Source organism: Emydura macquarii, unplaced genomic scaffold (genome assembly GCF_026122565.2).
Source record: "Emydura macquarii macquarii isolate MOO-44397 ecotype Brisbane River unplaced genomic scaffold, CSIRO-AGI_Emac_v2 contig_1119, whole genome shotgun sequence".
In the NCBI taxonomy this organism is placed as follows: Eukaryota; Metazoa; Chordata; order Testudines; family Chelidae; genus Emydura; species Emydura macquarii.
In genome coordinates, this window is record NW_027131256.1 from 9,514,690 (window position 1) to 9,535,386 (window position 20,697).

At 42.7% G+C, this 20,697-nt stretch overlaps 1 long non-coding RNA gene across 1 annotated transcript in view; it reads right to left on the reverse strand.

Moving 5' to 3' along the window:
• Positions 1-2,809: 2,809 nt before the first annotated feature.
• Positions 2,810-20,697, reverse strand: part of LOC137151876 (uncharacterized) — a 46,272-nt gene continuing 28,384 nt past the window's right edge. Inside the window, exon 3 of the long non-coding RNA XR_010919387.1 lies at positions 2,810-3,305. This is a non-coding gene — a long non-coding RNA (uncharacterized lncRNA). The remainder of the gene's footprint in view (positions 3,306-20,697) is intronic.

A 20,697-nucleotide genomic window follows, 5' to 3' on the forward strand; every position in this document is an offset into this window, starting at 1 on the left:
TATATTTTCTTTTTCTTATAGAGACACCAATTAACCCCCCATCCCCTCCGGATTTTTCACACTTACTATCTCATCCTATTTCCCAGGCACAAAAATGCGGCTGCTAAAATACATAGTTTGTGTCAATGCAGCTTTAATAAAAGCAAGCAAGAGTTTTATATCTTGGAGTTACATAAAAAAACCCATCTGAAGTAATTTTGTAATTCATTTAGGATTCAGATTACTTACTGTGGGTTTAAAAATAACAAGTGGGTCCACTGGAGCCCTGGGCTGCTTTCTGGGTGAGTCGGGGTGGCCCAAAGCATTAGCTAATTGGGTTAAGATCATAAATGGTCATTTGTGTTTAAGTAGTGCCTACAACCCTATCGTGCTAGGCGCTGGTCCAAACATAGTGAGAGACAGTCCCTGCCCCAGAAGCATTCACAATTTCAATAGACAAGACAGAGGTGGAGTGACTTCCCCAAGGTAACACAGCAGGTCCAGGAATAGAACCATCCATGGTCTCCTCATGCCTCGTCCAGTGCCCTATTAACTAGGCACTGTATCAGTCACACAGACTATTCAGTCACAGCCACCTGCAGGAGTTTTTAATCTGAAGTTTCAGAGATGATGTAATCAAGTGTATTTTAGAATGCTGAGCTAGTAATTTACTAGCAAGTGACGATTGTATATTAAATGCAAAAGAAACAAACCTCCCTGTTAATGTTGTTAAAGCCACACAGATAAAAATCACAGTCAAGAATAGGAATATTAACGTTTCAGTGGCATCCTGGCAACGTTATTCATACTACGTAGTAATTTTAATATGAATTAGCACATGGTGCCTTTAGTCCCAAGACTTCAAAGCACTTTGCAAAGGTGGGAATAAATCATTATCTTCGTTTTGCAGCTGAGGAAACTGAGGCACAAAGTTTAGTGACTTGGCCGAGCAAGTCAGTGGCAGAACCAGAAATAGAACATAGGGATAGCTAGAGAGGCAACATGAGCTAACAGCTAGGGGATGGGGCTGGGAGTCAGGAGACCTTTTCCTTGTGCTGCCATTGACTTCCTGTGTGACTTTAAGGGTATGTCTACACTGAAGAGAGAAGTCAATGTATTTTAAATCTTTCACCCACCGAATTTTAGAAGTCGCAGGAGCATGATCACACCACGCTCCTTGCGTCGGGCTTTTGCATCCCCACTCGCCACACTTGGGTCGACATTCAAAGCAGCGCACCGTGGGTAGCTATCACACAGTGCAACTAGCCACAGAGGCCTTTGGGAAGCTTGTTGTCCTCCCATGATGCAAAGTGCTCCCTCCCCCTCCCTTCTTGTCCTAAACAATGGCACAAAAAAGTGTTTGCAGTTTTTTCCATGCCGCACGCATGCCGTTGCCAGAGACCTGGAGCCCGCTCAGCTCTGCACTATCATTGTGAGCATCACAAATACCTGATGGCTTATCCTGCAGTATTTTTAAAGGCGAGACAGGAGCCACAGCACGGAAAATAGCGATGTTACTGAGGCCAGCCTGCTACAAGCCATAGAGTGAAACAATTCCCATTTGCTGCAGGCTGTCACACATCATCTTCAGTCCGTGGAGCGCTGGTTCTGGTCTCGGGAAACAAGCCAGATTGGTGGGATCACATCATTATGAAGGTGTGGGATGATGAGCCGTGGCTGCAGAACTTTCATATGCAAAAGGCCACTTTCTTTGAGCTTTGCGCAGAGTTGTAACCAGCTCTGAAGCACGTGAATACTCACTTGAGACCAGCTCTGACAGTGGAGAAGTGAGTGGCCATCGGTCTCTGGAAGCTGGCAACTCCAGACTGCTACCGGTCAGTTGGGAATCAATTTGGAGCCGGTAAATCCATCATTGGAGCTGCTGTGATGCAAATGTGCAGGGCTATTAATAGACTTCTGCTACGAAGGATAGTGACTTTGGGAAATGTGCAGGACATACTAGACGGGTTTGCCGCAATGGGGTTCCCAAACTGTGGGTGAGCAATAGATGGCACACACATCCCTATCCTAGCACCTGATCACCTTGCCACAGAGTACGTAAACTGGAAGGGATACTTCTCAATAGTGTTGCAGGCCCTTGTAGATCACAAGGGACATTTCACTGGCATCAATGTGGGGTGATCTGGAAAGGTGCATGACATGTGCATCTTTAGGAACTCAGGTCTGATCAATAAGATGCAGGCGGGCACTTTCTTCCCTGACTAAAAAATAAATATGGGCGATGTTGAAATGCCAATAGTGATCCTGGGGGATCCTGCCTACCCCTTACTCCCTTGGCTAATGAAGCCCTACACCAGGCACCTGGACAGCGAGAAGGAGTCTTTCAACAACAGGCTCAGCAAGTGCAGAATAGTGAGGAATGGAATGTGTATTTGGGTGTTTAAAGGCCAGATAGAGATGTCTACTCACTAGGTTTGACATCAGTGAAAAGAACATCCCATCAGTTATATCTGCATGCTGTGTGCTCCATAATTTGTGTGAAACAAAGGGTGAAAAGTTACCCCAGGGTTGGGCCATGGAGGCTGATAGGCTGGCTGCAAATTTTGAGCAAGATTCCAGATTCCAATCGCAGAGCGCATTGCCTACAGGAAGCATTGAAAAATCGGTTTTGCAATGAAGTGCAGTAATGTATGTCTCTGCTGTGCCTTTCTTTCCCATCCCCCACCCATACACCAGCGGCCCCCTCCCCTTCCTTCCCTGCCCAAGCTATGAATGAATAAAGACAGATGTTTTTTAAAGCAACAATGTTTTATTTGTGACCCATTTTAGTTGGGGGAAAGGAAGGTAAGTTAACATTGTAAAGTGTCGCTGTGCAAGCAACTGTGGCTGTGTGCAGTTCTTAAAGGGGCCATCGTGTCTTTCTGCTCACCTCCATCAGGGTGGAGTGCAGCACGTACTGCACCCTGCTCAGGCTTCTCCTAGAGCGCATGCGGGGGGGGGGGGAGCTGATAAGAAAGTGGTAGACGGTTGAGCGTTTTGGAGGGGCTGCAGAGGGAATCTGTCCTGCTGCTGCTCTTCCTGGAGCTCTACCAGACACCTCAGCATGTCGGACTGATCCCTCATAATATGCAACATCTTTTCTTGCGTATCACGCTCCTGCTCCTGTGCCAATCTTCTGTGTCCCATGTCCATGTCTAATTTTTCAGACAAGAACATCCTCCAGGCTCTGAGCTCTGTGTCAGCATCCGCAGAGGCGTTCATTAGTTCACTGAATGTCATCCCGCACTTTTTTTTTTCTCACTTCCTAATCTGGGAAAGTCTTTCAGCAGGAGTTCTGCAAGGTGGGCTGAAGGCTGAGCTGTCGACTGTTTTTAAAAAAAAAAAAAAAAAAAAAAAAAGACACAAAGTTGCCATTGTTAGCTGACCCAAAGTAGTAAAAGAAATGTTACAATGTAAAAAGAACTCCCCTTCATGGTCACAAGGCGAAGCCAGACCCACATTCCAATCTGTACGTATTAGAGGGGTCGGAGTGGCGTTCCGGACATGGTAAGCAAGGGGCCCTTGCATTCATTATAGAGAGGTCTCATTAACACTAAACTCCGCAGTCCCCACTTGAGCAAGGAGAGAGATCACCGGGCTCCCCTGTAACATCCCAAGGACCAGTTTGGGAGGAGGTGGGCAAAATAGATTAGAGGTCGCTGCGGGTGAAATGTGGCAGAAAACATTAGGCAGCCAGTGTCCTGACCCATAACACCCATAGCAACAATACCATGATTAGGAATTGTCTTGAGGAGGCTGCCAGGGACACCATCCATGACAGGAATAACACAGAATGACTATATTGATGGGTATTTAAAAATTACACCATCTTCCCTAGGTGACCATGTGTGATATCAGTCTCCTGCAGGTAACAGGTGGAAAGGGAAGATTTGCTGCAAGCATGGGGGTACAGGCCCAGCCCTTATGTTGCTATGCTGTGTTCCGCGATGATGCCTGCTCATTTAATAGTAGATTGGCAGGGTAAAGTCTCCAACTGTGGCGGAAGAAATAAGACTGCCCTTCCCAGAAACCTTCTGCAAAGGATTACAGATTATGTACATGAAAGTTTCCTTGAGCTATCCAGAGAGGATTCTCGGAGCGTACCTCTGCACATAAATAGTCTGTTCTGGGAGTAACCCTCCTCTGAAGTTTGCCAACACCCAGGAAGCCCATCCCCTCAACAACAAAAGCTCCTTTTAAGAAGCTGGACTGGGAACATAACCACAAAAATGAGATTTCCCATGCACACTCACCAGATGTGCCTTCCCCAGCATCTCAATCAGTCCCGCTGTTCTGTGTATGGCTGGGCTGCTCTGTTCTGGGGTAACGGAAAGGTCCTGGCTTGCATGGAGAATGGATACCCCGCCCTCCTGCACCCGGCTGTCCTTATCCTCCTCATCCACAGAGTCCTCCTCATTTGTCCTGGACTGGGATTCTTCGGAGATATTGATGCTGCGTGGTGGACACTGGTGGGGTTACTGCCGAGAATCACATGCAGCTCCTTGTAAAAGCGGTATGTTTTGGTTGAGGAGCCAGAACGGCTGTTAGCTTCCCTAGTTTTCTGATAAGCCTGCCTCAGCTCTTTGTTCTTAACGCAGCACTGCTGCGTGTCTCTGTTGTGCCCCTTCTCCAACATGCCATGAGATATCTTCTCATATATATCTAAATTTCTTTTGCTGGCTCAGAGCTGAGCCAGAACAGACTGTTCGCCCCACAGACTGATGAGAACCAAGACTTCTGGTCCATTCCATGCTGGAGCACGTTTGGGCTGTGCAGTTGCCATGAGTGGTTTAGCTACAAAGCTTTCTCCATGCTGGCCAAACCAGAAATGGGAATTCAAAATGTCCCGGGGCTTGAAGGGAGGAGCTATTTCCTGTTTACATGGTCACATTACAGCAGAGTACGAATGTCCAGAGCAGTCACAACAGAGCATTATGGGATACCTCCCAGAGGCCAATGGCATCGATTTTACATTGCGCTCTACCTACACTGATGCTAAATCAACACATGGAATTCAACTTCAGTGTTACACCACTTGCGGAGGTGGTTTTATTAGGTTGACTTTTACCACGATTTAGGTAGGCGTAGCTTACGTGCCAGTGGAGACGCATGCTTTAGGGGGTCGACGTAAGCGGCGTTATGTCGACCTCCATTGCCAGTGTAGACCAGGCCTAAGTGAGTCACTTTGCCTCTTTTTCCCCTGCCACCCTTAGTCTGTTTTTAGGTCCCTTTGGGGCAGGGACTGTCTGTTACTATCTGTATGTACAATGCCTAGCGCAATAGGGACCCAGATGTACTACAACAATACAAATTATTAATATACATAAGGTCTAATCTATTTTGGCATCTGTCCATTTGTTACTACTGAGCATGGTTAGGTTTCAAAATCCTAATATTGTATTAATGATGATGTAACCACAAAAAAGATAAGAAAAACAAGGAGAGGCCACGTAGCTGCTTTTTTTTTTTTTTTTAAATTCTATAAGAAAAATGCTACAGAGGCTAATGTTGCACTGATTGAACATGCTGAGTGGATTTTTGGCAATGAAGTTCCACAGGGCCTGGCTTTCACTTTTGTCTCACCTTCTGTTAATTTATCTGTTGTTTTGCTTTTCTTAAGATCAGGATAGATCTAAGCTAAAGAGCTGTGACTAATTAACGTAAGTGGCGCCATGTAGATTCCACCAATATCACTGCATGTTCTACCTGATACAGAGAAAAGTTAGAACCGGCTTCTGTAACCTTTGCTCACCTAAAGAATACTTTCTCATGCAAATAATTTCACTTGCAGTCAATACAGCTACTTGTGACCCAGGACCACTTGTATGATTAGAAGTTTGAAGGACTGGATTCATATTTTATTAGGGCCTGATCCTGCAAAAATGTATTCTTCTGAAAGATCGCATGGACTGCAGAGGAGCCACTCAGATGGATATGCACTTAAAAGATTGATCCTTTTATTTGAACTGGCAATATCATTCTCACTAGAATCTGACTTCTTATTTGGGTGCATGTTTGTTTGGCATATTTACAGGCCTGCTCCTGTTTAATGAGAATTCTTCCATTGATTTGAATGGGAGCAGGATGAAATCTTCTTTTTATCTGTAAAGTTCAGGCCCTGGATGGGTCTCAAAAAATAAAAAGTTAGAACAATGAAGGAATGGGTTAGTCTAGGGCCAAATGGTGAAAGTTGATAAGCACCTGCAACACCTAATATCTGCATATATTTTAGAGGTTAATTTTATTACTGCTCAATACAGCTAAAGTAAAGTATTGCTTGGCATGGTTAGTAAGTTGCCAAATTCAGTTGACTGATTAGCTTACTTTTCAGCTGCCTTGAAATCAGAGTGGGAAGCAATATTCGTGATTAGCCAGTACAATGAACTGACTCTAGCACAAAGACAAAAGACTTTAGTTAACAAATAAAGCCACATTTTCCCCCAAACAAACACATAAGTGACAATACAACAGTTAAACTGATCTACAAAAGTTTTGTTTTATTATACATATAATAGATTTGTTACCCTTATTTAAACAAAAATAAGCTTATTGTTGTTTTCACCATTAAAGATACCTCTGCCATTAGATGAGAACCATGAAAACACACATCTGAGCTAAGATGGGAACAATATATAAGAGCTAAATTAACATATTTTTTCCCCTCAAACTTCTACTCTTATCTGTTTCTTCATTGAGTCAATCATTCTAGTGAGTTCTGGTGTCTCAGGACAGAGGTGCCAATGTGTGGCTTCTCAAGAGGATACTCTTGCTTGGTGATGTTCACTGGTGGAATAACCCCAGGGTTAACTCCATGGAGGACAAGCAGAGCTAGGCGGATACAGCCCAGGACTGGGCATGATAAGATTGTTTTAGTTTTTTGCACTGCTGAACAGACTCCGCCATCAATTTCTTCATTGTAGAGTGCTATCTGGGGGAGTGTGCGAAGTAGAATAGTCCACTTAGGGTATGTCTACACTGCAATCAAACACTCACTGCTGGCCCATGTCAGCTGATGCGGTGCTATAAAATTGCAGCACAGAACGATCCTGAACGTCTACACTGCAGTTTTATAGCCCTGTAGCCTGAGTCGCATGAGCCTGAGTCAGCTGACATGGACCAACCGTGGGCGTTTTATTGCAGTGTACGCACACTCTTGGAGCACAGTTCCTTCTCTTTTCCTTTACTGGTATGGTTCCATTCTTTAGCAGCAGAGAGTGCTGAGGAGCTGCTCAAACCAAATGATGAGGGGAGGGAAAATGTCTCTGAATCATGCTCTGTGTTCTTGTTACCAGTCATGGGACTTGATCCTACAGAAGATTGTAGAGAAGAGTTGTTAAAACAGCAGTCCGCAGCCTCTGGTGGGATTGTTGAGCACAGTGTATTGTTGCATTCCAGTATAGTAAAGGTAGGTGAGGGGAATGGACCCTGCAGTCTGGCAGGTCAGCAAGAAACGCAGTGACAAGCCTGCATCATTAAGCACTAAGCAGCTGCCTGTGAGAGGTACTGTTCTTTGGAATCCTTGGACATATTTCTGTGTCCGGGGGTGACACTGATGGCTGCTGTAGCTCTCCCTTTTTTTCTCAAGTTTCACTTAGTAGCCAGTACTCCAGGTTAGCAATAGAAGTAAATGAAAAAGCTAAATTGCATGACTAGCATTCACTGGGTTGCATTTAGATGCCTTTGCCCTGGTCATGCCCTATCTCCTGCTGTCTATGTCCATTTCCATACAAATGGGTCCTGATTCTTGAGTGGAGGTCCTAGCCATTACAATAGTAATAAGAGCTCAGTTCGATGAAGGTGGGAATGTCTTTTTACATCGCTGAGCATAGTGCAGAGAAAAATGCACTATTTGGAAGTGCAAACACTGAGCGCTAGCAGTTTGGCCTTCTGTATGTCATGTTTTCCATATACCAAGATCAAATCAGGTATTTTAGTCTGGATGATTTATTGCTGATTAAAGAAAACAACATGCAAAGATGGGACAAATATGCATCTCTATGAAAAGGGTGCACAGTGTTACTCATTTTGTAGCTGGCAAAAAAGCAATTGTTTGCAAACTGTTCACTTTGGTTAATCATTATTATTCGTTATTCTGGACACACAACCTGCAGGATTGAGCCTTATGGAATTCTGTGACGTTATTTCAGTAGTAGATTGATTCTTAAATCAAGAAAAAAAATCTTCCATCGTTGTTAGGCAACAGGGGAATGACTGTTCTCAGGACCTTTTCTATTAAATGTATGTAGTAGATTTTCAACTGCATAGCTCAACTGGACCCTGATTCCCTTATCAGAGCCTCTAGGTGAGACTGCTATACAAATAAATAAAGAAATAATAATATAAAATGTGCTTTGAGAATGTTGATGGACACAAGTGGAATAATAAGCCCCCCCCCCCCACATAAAGGACAATATTACCAAAACCAATCTACCCCATGGGTCAGATTTTATTTTCAGTTGCGTCATTTTAATCTGGTATATGAAAATTTGAAAATATAGTTAATACTATTCTTTTTTTATGCCAAAATCTTATTGAAATCATTATGGGCCTGATTTTTTAAAGGGGTCTCACTACGACCACTAATTTTGCACCAACAATTATCACCGAAGGTTATTACTGAAAAGGTATAATTGAAAAATCTTAATTTAAACTACTTTTACACTTTACAGGGTTCTAAATTAACGCTATCAACCCAAGACAAGGATCTGGGCATTACTGTTGACAGATCAATAAAAACTTCAGCCTCTGCTCCGTGAGCAGCTGTGGTTTAAAAAAAAAGCTAACACGATGTTAGGAAGCTTAAGAAATGAGATGGAAACTAATACAGAAAATATAATGATATCTTTCTATAAATCCATGGTGTGGCATCATCTGGAATACTGTGTCCAGTGGTGATAACTCAGTCTCAAAACAGATAGTGCAGAACTGGAAGGGGTTAAAGAGTAAAGTGCCCAGAATGATTAAAGGCCTGGAAAAGGTCTCGTATGAAGAGAAATTGAAAAGACTGGGATTATTACCTTAGAAAAGAGGTGAATAAGAGCTGATATGATAAAAGTGTATAAAATAATGAATGATTTAGAGAAGGTAGATTGGAGCTTCTGTTATGAGACAGGGAAAACAGAACAAGAAGACATTTAGTGACATGAAAAGATGGGAAATACAAAACTGATAAAAGGAAATACTTTTTTCACACATGTGATTAAACTGTGGAACTCACTGCCACAGAAAGTCATTGAGGCCAAGAATCTAATAAGACTCTCAAAGGGATTGGACATTTATATGGATATCAAGAATATCCAGAGTTCTAACATGACAATGAAAAATTGGGAAGGGATATTACATCTTGTGCTTGAAGGTTTAAGACAATTTCTATCTATTACAGATTAAGATGAGACATAAGTGAGGGGCAGATTATCCCATGTCTGCCTACTTCAGGGCTCTTGCAGCATCTGGTACTGACCAGATGCAGGAGGCAGGATATTGGACTACATAGACCGTTGGTCTGACCCAGTCTGTCAATTCCTATGTTGTTGTTTTGTTTTTTTTTTTAAATCAGACTCAATATGTATTGTCTAAGCTAAGGCCTGTGAATTTTTCAGACATTGGCATTTTTGACTAAATATATGGATTATATTGTGTATGCCTTGTTGGTAGCTCTGATATTGTATATTCAGTGTGATTTATATTTTTCTTGCTGAAATTTTCTGAGGTCATGTGTATTGTTTAAATGAATTACTTACAATTTCTCATTGTGTTGTATTTCATAACTATAATGTGAGGTGAGATGTTGATGTAATGTGATAACTTATAATTCTATATTTTTTGAAAATGATATCATACCCCTATGTGAGCCTGTGTTGGGGTGTATAAATCTCATACAGGTCAACAAAGGGTTAATGGGAGCCTCAGAGATCAATTAGCCCACCTTGTTGCACCTGGAGGGTGCGTGTATCAGGGTCAATTCTATATCAGACCCAACTGGGGAGGAGATAGGTGGTTTCCAAAAGGAAGGAGTTCAGAGCACTTGAGGGAGAAACGTCATGTTCTTTCCTAAGGAGAAATACTGGGAGGGAGAGTGCTTTTTCTTCCTGGGTGGAGAGATGGAAGAAAAACGCAGATGTAACAGACAAGAGAGGATCAAGTTTTAGAAGCCAGGGTTAGCTTCTGTAGTTAGCCATTATGGAGTAAGGGCAGGCTGGCTGGCTTTGAGGGAAGTGGTCTTGTAGGTTGGTGTCCTGACAATAAGACACGGAATAAAAGGGGAATTGGAAGATTCTGAAATCTCAAGCCTGTAGGGGTGGGAGTGAGTTGGTGTTATTGTTTGTCTGAAATCACTTGGTGTAGAGACTGGAACTGAAATAAAATCCAGGTGGGGCAGAAGACTTTTTGGTTGCTACATGTTTTGATACTGGTGAAGGATGCTATTTAGAATGCTGATGGCCTGGAAGAGGCAGGACCCCAAAAGGACTTGGCTGTGGGGCCAAATGTCCCACTACACGAGGCTGATGACAATGCCACAAGTTGATACAGTAGCATGGTGAGTAATGACGGTGCCATGACTGAGGGGTTGCTCTGGGATGTAAGGTTGTTACAAAAGCCTGTGAAGATATTTCTTGAATGAGGTGGGTTCACAGATCAGTGTTGAGGAGATGGGCAAGAAAGGAATTTGGCTGAATAAAATGAACAAAGGCTTGTGTACATGAGAAAGGTACACTGATTTAACAGAGTGTGACGTTTAGACCAATGTAGTTAAACCAGTGCAATAGGTTGTATGGACCCTAAATATCTAAGTCAACTAGGAATTTGCTTAAGATCAACCATAAAAAGACACTTTCAAACCAAAATCAGGGCATCAGCACAGGGGTTTGCACTGATTTCACTCAATTGGTTTAAAAACTACCTTTAAGTTAAACTTTCTCATGTTGACAAGACCTGAAATACACTATTCCTTGCCATAGCAGAGCCTGGTGGTGCATGCCAGCCCATTCATATATTCAGTGCTATTGGTTGCATCTTCTAGCACCTCAGTTGACAAAGGGTGTACAGTACTGAGAAGTGCAGTTTACCTTGACCAGACTACTCCATTTTCAGAGTGGAAGTCCTGTGGCCATTTCTTTGTATAGCTTTTAAAGTTTCCCAATGTGCTGCATCTAAAGGATAAATCAGGTGCTGTGGTATGTGATTATCTTACTTGAAATTCCATAGTCCTGGAGTTTACATAGTTAGTTCCTTTTGCTACTGGTGATAACATCTACTTTGTTCTATTTAGATATGCAGGTCTCCTCATGTGCTTTAACAGTGTGAAGTACTTCTGTCTCTTATTGTAAGCTGTTGAACTTCTCCCCTTGATTACAGTGACTTTACCTTCCTGCCTTATTTTGCCAGCTTCCATCTGTCCCACCTGCTGCTTGCTAAAGTACTCTTATCTCACAAATCTGGACATCTCATGCCTTAAATCCCTCCATTGGCTTTGGTCATATTCAAGCTCTTTGTCTTTTCCTACCTAGCTCTACAAGGCCATGAGTTTGCCCTGTCTAAAATATATCCCTGTTCTCGCATCACTCCACATCTTCCCAGTCTTTTTACCTTTCTGGGCCCTTCTCCCATTCTCAGCTTCATGCCTCGAACATGCTGGCCCCTATGCCAAGAACATAGAATCATAGAGTTGGAAGGGACCTCAGGAGATCATCTAGTCCAACCCCCTGCTCAAAGCAGGACTAACCTCAGCTAAATAATCCCAGCCAGGGCTTTGTCAAGCCTCAGCTTAAAAACCTCTAAAGATGGAGATTGCACCACCTCCCTGGGTAACCCATTCCAGTGCTTCACCACCCTCCTAGTGAAAAACTTTTTCCTAATGTCCAACCTAGACCTCTCCCCCTGCAACTTGAGACCGTTGCTCCTAGTTCTGTCATCTGCCATCACTGAGAACAGCCTAGCTCCATCCTCCCTGGAACCCCCTTTCAGGTAGTTAAAGGCTGCTATCAAATCCCCCCTCATTCTTCTCTTCTGTAGACTAAACAAGCCTAGTTCCCTCAGCCTCTCCTCATAAGTCTTGTGCTCCAGCCCCCTAATCATTATTGTTGCCCTCCGCTGGACTCTCTCTAACTTCTCCACATCCTTGTTGTAGTGGGGGGCTCAAAACTGGACACAATACTCCAAATGCGGCCTCACCAATGCCGAATAGAGGGGAATGATCACTTTCCGTGATCTGCTGGCAATGCTCCTACTAATGCAGCCCAATATGCTATTAGCCTTCTTGGCAACCAGGGCACACTGCTGACTCATATCCAGCTTCTTATCCACTGTTACCCCCAGGTCCTTTTCTGCAGAACTGCTGCCTAGCTCCTCGGTCCCCAGTCTGTGGTCCCTGTCCTCACATATAAAGTGCTTTTTCTCTCCTCCTTTGAATCCCTTCTTAAAAATCCAACTCCTTCAGTAAGCTTTTCATCAATAATCCCCAAGCCTTCCCTCTCCAGAGCTGCCCTTGTTCTGTCATGTATATGTTCTTGTCTAACTTAGATAGTGAGCACTTAAAACAGGAAGTATATTATCTGTGTGTGTAACATGCCATATAAATTTAGAGCTCTATATAAATGTTAGTCTAAAGTACATACCTGGAAGCTCGTACATTGCAGTGGGCGTTACTATTACTGTGACCACCAGAGGGCATGCACATTCTGTGGAAAACCACTCATCAGGCAAACTTCACATATAAATTGAAATTTGAACAAATGATTTTACTCAGACTAAGATTATTGTACCCGATCACAGGGTCCATGTGAACTGAACACTATGGGGTAAGTGAAGGGGTGCTCCAAAAGGCCACCTAAGACTCTCGTTTGCATTCTCCCTATGCCGAAGCCTCCATGTACAGCACAATGCAACGGCCTGATCCCCCTGATGTAGATTAGAGAAGTTGGAGACGAAACATCAATCAAAGATCAGCACAGTGCATGGGGCATCCATCTACATCCCCTTTCTTCTGGACGTGCTGCCTATGTTAACTTGGCTTCCTATATCTGAGGTACAAACAACTGGGACATTCGAACCACTTCAAAAAAGGCATGATCCTGAGAAAACCTGGACAGGTGGCAACCCATTGGGGTGCGTGTGTGCGCGCATACATACACAGTTGGCCCCTTGAAGTGGAGCGATCTTTCCAGGCCTGACAGCACTGGTTCTACAGAGAGAACATAGTGACTGGTAAACCAGCATTGTGGGAAAGTTCATGCTTATTTTCAGATCTCTGATCTAACTCATTGCATCATATCATTTCATCTCCTCTCAGCCACGTGCTATGCAATGTGACTGAGAGGAATGATTAAAAACAAGGGCAGGGCAAATGTTGATGTCTTTTGAGATGCTTGGATAATGCTGTCATAGGAGCCATAGTACCTAAATAAGTTTTTTGACAAGTTACATCTTAAATTGTTCAATGCAGTGTGTTTTGTCAACCTGTCTGACAACTTTATCTTGTATGTAACAAGCTCTACATAAAACACTGGGGAGACAGGAGAAAAGCCACTTTTAGCTTACCATTTTTATAACAAAAATTCTCTCTTGCAATAGTTTAAAAATGTATATCACAGGGGGCTCCCAACATTGGCATTTGCAAGTATTGAAAATTATTACTATCTCATAGTGGGCTGAACCAAATCCCAGGTCTGAACTCCCCTCAATGGGATTGTTTGAAGTCTGGATCCAGATCTGAAGTTTGCATCCATATCAATTAGAGAAAAGATATTAGAGAGCTGGTGAGGTGAACTGACTACTGAAAGCATTAAAATAGTTAGTGGGTCAGCAGCTTAGAAACTTAAGTTGTAATGTAACAAGGTAGCAAGTTGCCCATAGAAATTCCACATGCTTAGCTAGAGTCTGTGTTGCTGTAAATTGGTATAGCTGCATGGATGTTAGTAGAGCTGTGCTGATTTACACTTGTGATCTGGCCTTATTATAATCTTAATATATAGTTAAACCTGTTGCTTTAAGGGGACCTGCAAAAGAAAAGGGTTGGTAGCCCTCTTTGGTATTGGTATTGTGTATACAAAGAAAATGCCTGAAAGCTGCTTTTTCTGCTTGTTTTGTACATTGTGAATTCAGATCTCATGTACCCTGTTTTTCCCTTTAAGAATCTATTCATAATGAGAGAACTAGTAGTAGAATTAGGGCACATTACAGGTACCAAGGAAACCAAACCTGTGCAACTGAATAGGATATTTTTAGACTGTTACTTTTTAAAAACAAAAAGTTAATTTAATTCAACTTCCTAACAAAGACTTGGAAGAAAAGAGCTGTCTAAAATTTGACTTCCTGACACTTCAATTAAGAACTGATCCACTTCTCTGGCTCTTCCTAGGAAACTTCTAACAAAACCAGGGAATTTAGAACTTGACATTCCTCCTACTTCCTAATAGTAAAAGTTTGAACTTCACCAATCTCATTCTGTCATACAAAACTTTGATGGTGATCTCAAACTCTCTAGTGTCAGCAGATCAAGACAGTTGACCCACACAGTCTGTTCATTAGGAAAGTTATTCTGCTTTAATATTGCTGAGGTCACCAGTAAGGTTTTGCATGACAGAGCAAACTGAATGACATTGGGGTACATATACTTTTTCAGTATGTGTTGGAGAGAGAAGTGACTGCTTTTTGGAGTGAGTTGTCAACAACATCATAGATGATACAAGGTGACAAGGAATGCTGGAAACTTTTCCTCTTGTGTCAGGGGTTCCAAAGATTTGGGTGGGAGAGGAAGGTCCTGATGCAACTTAAGCTAGGAAATTAATGCACAAGCCTTTTAGTGAGTTATTTATACAGGGTTAATGTACCTCAGTGGACAGCCTTCCAGGGCTAAGAAGCAGAGCTGCAGAGAAAAACGGCACTGCTGAAGTTGTTCCTGGCTGCACTGACCTTTCTGCAAGGTAGGAGGCTGTGATGTGCCTCAGGAAAATCTTTGTTCCTGTAATGTTTTTGACATTATTGAAAAGCCACTGAAAGTATGTCAAGAGCTACCCACTATAGTGAGCAGCAACAACATAACCTGTCAGCTCACAGAATCTGCCTCATTGCTCATGTCCCAAAACATGCCAAGGCCTCACCTGCACTTCTGGAAATTAGATACAGCCATACCCAGCTGCGGCAGCAGGGCACAGGCCTGCACTACAACAGCAGGTCTGCCTACTGGGCTCCCCACTCCCTCTGGGTCCCTCATCTCTGCCAGAAGGAAGCATGTCTTTTCTTTGAAACTGGCCAGGGTGTGACACCAGCTCTAAAAATGTGCAAGAGGCCCCAAATGTTGGTTTGTTTTTTTTTCCAGCCTCCCTAGCTGTGCGGATTATCTACAAAATGTAATGACACTGTGAGGAATGCTTGTGTAGCTCTTCATAAAATGGCATGGCCTCATTTCTTAAATATTTTGAGCAGTGAAATAGTTAACAATGCTGACTTTTAAAGTATCATCTGTGCCATCTGAGTCAGGGCCCGTGGATATGAATGAGCTATTGATGCAGACACAGCAACAAAGTGAGGACTGACGCATGGAATTAAGTAGCAGGCTGCAACTTTTATTAAACTTTAACACAGCAAGCGTCTCCTTCCCTTGCTGCTCTGACTGTCCCCTGTCACTGCTGGCCCCATCAAGTTTTCCCCACCCACTAAGGCAAGAGGGTGGTATTTCTTTTAGGCTCTTAGACTGAATTTCACTGCCTGAATTTCCAGTCACTAGCTTCACATTTTGAAGATTTTACTTCACAACTAAGTTATTTTAATGAAAGCTGAGAAGTCTGTCTGGTCCTCGTCACCTTCTCCAATTCCACTAACCGTTATGCTTTAGGAGGGTTGCAGTCTGACACTTTTTGAAACACGAGAGTAGAGTACGAATGCTGTGATGGCTTGTGGCCAGGAAGTGTAGTGACTTGCTACAAAACTTGCCTTCATCTTGTACGCATTCACTAAAATCTACTATGTTATGGAAGTAGAGCATGGCATATTTCAAGGGCGTGGCCAACTGTGACGCGTGGCTTCTTTGAGTGTAAATGGTCGAGCCCTATAGCTTCTGTTAGTCTACAGTTTGACTGGCACTCTTTATCCCCTACACCCTTGTCTACTTCTGTGGGAATTATTGCATCATGAAGTCCATTGGAAGCACACTCAAAGCAGAAGTGGCCTAAAATGCCTCTCCACTCATATGACCCGAAGAAGACCTCACTGTAGTTCAACAGCTTGTTTCTCTTTCACCAACAGAAGTTGGTCCAGTAAAACATACTATCTCACCCACATCCTCTTTTTACTCAGCATTGTTTTAACAGCTGTTTAAACTAGATAATTTTTGGCAAATGCGTAGAGAGAGCCCTATACTTAGAATTGCACTTGTACTGTGATGGAGGAGGACAGGGTAATCAGACTGGCAAGAGAAGATAAGGTTACTGGAAAATGCAGTTTAATGCCTCCTGGTAGCCAATGATAACACCTGCTTATTCCATTAATCACTGGCCAGTGTATCTCATTTCTTCTTAATTTCTCATCTTGGCAGCATTTTACAACATTCTGTTGTGTTGGAGGCTCTGTCACACTTTCTCAGTCAAGGAGAATCATCATATAGCCTAAATATTAGTTATTTATATAACAACATAAAGACTTCTCCAAAATTTATCCTGTAGCCCAATCTGTAGATTATGTATTAATTACACTGATTACTTTAGAGTTTCCAGTAATCACTCTGAGGTTTGACAGGTTCTTGTCCCAGGATGAGGCCCGGTATTAAAATTACTGTTCAGTTGGGAACCCTGATGTGCACAGTTGCAACATTCACACTTTGGGAACCCTTCTATATTTTCAATAGTTAATTCAATAGTCAATTAATACATTTAGCCAAGTCGCAAACACTCTAACCTAGCAAGGTAAATGGAGATAATATAGAATGTACATTTGAATATCAGCATTCTCATGCCATCCCTTACAGAACAATCTGAAATGTTAGCCATTATTTTCCTCATCACCCATGGCCATCGGTCTGGCACCTCCCAGGGGCTATCTCTCTCTCTCTCTTCCTGCACACAGACTGGGATACAACTTTTATAATAAGTTACACTGACACCACTATGTCTAATGCATATTCAGTGGGAGTTTCTCCCTCTTCCTTATAATATAAAACAATTTGTATTTCCTCACCCTACTAATGTTGGTGTGACATTCACCTATAGCTTAGTATATTAATGATCTCAACTTATTATCATATATGTCCATTTGTTGCCATGGCCCTCTTGTGGTCAGACATTTGCAGATCCTAAAATATCTAAAAGCTGGTGTTAGCTCATCTTCCTGTGGAGGGCTCAGGTTGTTATGGACAGACTTCCTCCTTACACACTCTATTTCCAGTTCCCCCAAAATTAGAGGTGACCGTTAAGCCATTTATCTGTGCCAAAGTTTATAGACCTCAAGCCTTAAACTAACTGCTGAAGCCAGTGTCCAGGATACAGGCCTCTAAGTTCTTTGCATTACTGCTGAATAAAACAAATGCTAAAGCTAGCTTTATGGGCTCCAAGCCCCCCTCTTCCCTTGACATTGTGATTGTTAATAAGCCCTATCACAAATTTAGGGCCTTATCCTTTGTTGAAACTCATGCTTTTTGTGTTACACAATAGATGACAGATAAAGGGGAATTGTCATTTGCCCACTTAGTATCTGTACTTTTGGAGTGTAACAAAAATTTGATCCTGTGACCTTACATTCCAATTGACAAAAACATATCCCTCGGATGTTTGGTTACAATACAATACTGGTCATCTCCACTATACGTCACGCTTCTCATAAGAGTCTTTTGCTTGGTTGGCATGGCTTGGTTGGCTTGGATCACAATCAGTCATCATCATTGTCTTGGTACCTTTCTTCTGGCCACACAGTGATGCATCCACCTCAAACGTATCGTATCTGCCAATGTGCTGATGCCCCTTTTGAGAGCAACAGGACATCAGTGGAATTTTCCACGTTTGGGTAATATACTACCAGAGGAGGTATATTGATGCATTCATTGTAGAAAGACATTGTCTTCAAGGTGACCTACTAAGTGAATAGCTACCAAGTGACGGGACACATCCTCATCTGGATGGGACACAGGCTAAGGCGGTGGACTGGACACATGAGGATTTTGCCATTATGTAATCTTAGGCTATGTCTGCACTAGAGCCCTTCAGCAGCATAGCTGTACCGCTGCTGCTGTGTGGCTGTAAGGTCCCCCTTGTAGCTGCTCTATGCCGACAGGAGAGCGCTCTCCCGTTGGCATAATTATACCACCCCCAATGAGCGGCGGTAGCTATGTCAGCGAGAGAGACTGTTCCAGCGACATAGCGCTGTCCACACCGTTGCTGCTGTCGGTAAAACTTATGGCAGAAAGGGATGTGAAAACACACTCCTTTCCACTATAAATTTTACTGACAGAAAAAACACACCCCTGACCGACAAAAGTGCTAGTGTAAACATGGCCTAAGTTAAATAACAAGAGTCCTAATTAGGGTGCAGTGTCATAGACCCCATACCTGACTTGCTCGTAGTGGTACTCTGACAAAATTGAACTTTTCCCATTCCATGTTTTTGAAAGCAGTTTTAACAATACAATTTAGCAATTACTAATCCTTGATTAAATGTGGGATCTTTCCCAATTCTAAAAACAATAGGTTATTGCCAGCACCTATTGTGGTGGTGCTTAACACATTTTCCATATGCAGAACTTATATATGACATACTGTACACACTACTACTCCTGGCCTAGGTACAGCCCACCTCCCATCCTGGAGTTATTGATTAGAGGAGAGACTTTTTCCAGATTACTAAAGGTGACATGGTTACATCCACTAGCTCGTTGCTGAGGGTCACACTTTCACCCAGTATGCCCTTTACAGTTTGATAGGGCCTACTAGGGATTGGCTTCCTTGATCACACCACTGTAGTGGGGGAACTGATTTGACCATTGGGATTCCTTTTAGGTACATATTTATATGAGAGAGAGAGACACCATTAGTTTCGGCAATAAACTTAATACTGTCCCATGTTTTTGATTATTTGTCTTCGCCAAATTCAATACTGCCATCTGGGGATGAGATCATACAGCTCTGAGGAGGACACCAGTGCACCAGAGGGTGTTTTTACAGTGGGCTGCTGCTACTGGCTGCAGACCGCAGTTACTACAAAGCTAGAGTTCACCGTCTCAAGTTTTACACAAACGTCTGTTTTCTCAGCTTTCTTCAAATACTGGCACTCGCAAGTGTGCATTTAGTACCTTGCCCAGTTATTAACACTGCTGCAGAGTGGGTATAAAATGCTACCACTTCAGAATGGTCCCATTTTACCCCCACTGCACACTTAAGTAAATGACCATGTAGGGTGTGAGGCAATGGAAAATTGCCTCTTAACTCTAGATTGAATATCTTACTAGTTTTAAATTAATTTACAAGAAATATTTTAATCATTTATTTGTATAGCCCCTTTCATGCTGAGGAATCCAAAAGCATTTCTCAATCCCAGGGTCTTTGTCATGCTCCACATGTGGAACGCCTTCACTGAAAGTCAATGGGAGTTTAATACAGCTATTGGTTGCAGGACTACTTTAATGTGTTCTACCAACAATAGATAGCGATTCTGTCACCTACTAATAAAATGCAGCTACCTCTGGAGTGAAACACGACAGTTTCTAACCAGTACATAATGGTTTAGGAAAGGAAGTGAGAAAAAAACTTTATGCAGTAGAAACTGCAGACAGACACAATATAAGTTAAAACTTGGCCAGGGCAGCGAGCCGTTTCCCAAACATTTGTGAAAAGTATCGAGATCTTGAATAACCACAGCCTTGCATCTTATCTAGAAGAGAGCACCTCCATCAGCACAGCAGCTCTACATGACATGGTGGGAGACTGGTTCCACATTGGCTTAGAGCACCATCTGTTGAATCACAACTCTAACGTCCTGCAGCACCTAGCTTTTCTTGGGACATCTCCCGTCTTGTACTGAGCTAGTTCTATGCGACGTAGTTTGTAAGGACAAAAAGATACTAAGAGCAACCTAGCATGGCTATGAGTCATTTCAAGTAATTCTTATATTACTAATACCTAGCCCTCTTATGTAGTGCTCTTTATCATAGATCTCTAAAGCAGTCTTACCTTCTTTACAGATGGGGAAAACTGAGGCACAGAGAGGTGACGTGACTTCCCAAAGGCCCCATACTGAGAGAACCAGGTCCCCTGACTTCCAGTTCAGTGGGCTTACCCCATGCTTGAAAACATGGCCCTGAGGTCAGGGGAGAGACATAGTAGAAGAAGAGTAGGAAAAAAGAAAACATAGACAAAAACTATTCCCAAATGGGTGCTCTCTTGTTTAAGCTAAGATAAAAAAAGTTCCACATTCATTATACAAGCCTCCTGAAGACAACTGACAAAATTAAAAAGCAGACTAGCTTCTTGCATGCACTGTTGATACAGTCCTAGAGAGGAGGTTACTGAGCCCTGAGGGGCTCTGCAGCAGAGGTGGAAACATCCATTACAGCCCTCTGAGAGGGAGGAACTTTGAGAGAGATCTTAAGGATCTGACTGGAAAACCATAAATATTGGTCCCCTCCCAAGTTTCAAATACAACTCAGGCTCTGGCTACTCCCAGTACGGATTAGACTTCAGCAGGGATTTGTCAAGAATACATTGTGTCAAACCAACCACAGATTTCTTTCACAGGATA